The sequence below is a fragment of the Galeopterus variegatus genome, unplaced genomic scaffold, assembly GCF_000696425.1.
Source record: "Galeopterus variegatus unplaced genomic scaffold, G_variegatus-3.0.2 Scaffold12227, whole genome shotgun sequence".
Lineage (NCBI taxonomy): Eukaryota > Metazoa > Chordata > Mammalia > Dermoptera > Cynocephalidae > Galeopterus > Galeopterus variegatus.
The window spans coordinates 15,024-16,514 of record NW_007738338.1 but is presented as its reverse complement, the minus strand read 5'-3'; positions in this window follow the sequence as shown (position 1 = coordinate 16,514).

Below are 1,491 nucleotides of genomic sequence, written 5' to 3'. Positions count from 1 at the left end.
ATACTTACAAATATTAAGGCATCTGGAAATATTGGAATTTTCCTGGTATTTCCACTGTAGATATAAAGCATAGATTATTTCAGTAACCCACGTGAACTCTGAGTCACTTTTTTATAACTCCACATGATACCATTTATTCTGACAATAAATTTCTAGGTTGTTTCATGTTCTTTACTGAAATATGTTATTTTTTTCAAAGAATACTCATCAAAACATGAGTGATAAAATTATTAAAGTGGGCATTTAACAGTATTCAGCTGGTGCTAGAATAGAGTCAAGCATCAACAATAATTTCTTGAAAAAATTTGAAGTATCTCTGTTTCAAAATTTAAATATACCATGTTAGGAAGCAATAATAACAATACCTTAATGTCCTACAATAGCATAATTGGAAGAAAAGGTGTTAGTTTATGTCTTTATCCTGTATATAAGGTAAGGAAATACATTATTTAGTTTTGGTTGCATGCATTTAGATTTAAGTATTTTGTTCAAAATTGCAATTTGCCATGTGGAAACAAAATATTGATGCAAGTACATTTGGATGTCGGAGACAATGTTGAAGGGAAGGTAATACAAAGGAGCTAAACTCCTGTCTAAGACCATGAAATCTAAACACAATGTCTTTTTTAAAATCCTAATACTTGAAAATATGGCTTAAAGGAGAAATTTCTTGAGGAAAAATCAAACAAAATTAATAAAGGATTTCATCTTAGAGTGTCAAATTTTGTTACTAGAGTCTGAGAAGAAAATGTAGGGGGATAGTGAGAGATTTTTTCATGGACACAAAATTACAATTAAACAGGAAAAATAACAACTACTGGTGTATTGTAGTGCTAGGCATCTGTAATTAACCATAATTCATTCTGTATTCTCAAATGGCTGGTAGAGAGGGGCTAAAATGTTCTCATGACAATGACCTGATAAAGTTTTCCAATGACAGATATTATTGAATATTATTATTGAATAATAATTATTGAATATTATTGAATAATATTATTGAATATTATTTTATAAATAAATATATATTATTATTATATTATTATTGAAATATAACTCTGTACCACATAAATATGTATCATCAATACATGCCCATTAAATTATAAATAAATTACTTTTTTTTAAAAAAAGGAAATCCTTCTCAGAAAGAGGGCTGGAGGCTAGGAGGATTTGGACAAGAAACTATTTTTTTTCCACTCAGCCAAAATTACAACTTCTGTATTGTTTTAAAATCATTCTACATTTCTAAAAAAAAAAAAAGAAGAAAGAAAGAAAAAATATATGTATATATACTCTCTAGAACTTATCAATATATCCTTGAAAAGCGAATTCTGAATGAATTACAATGGCGCAGTCCATGCCATGGCAGAGTCCTAAAGGAGTCAGCTTGGGCTGCCCTCTCCGAGCTGGCAAGGCAGCCAGAGGGAGAGCTGCTGGCAAGGCCACAGCTACCAGCACTTGCTGCAACCAGAAGGACTGCCTGCCTCGGCTTTG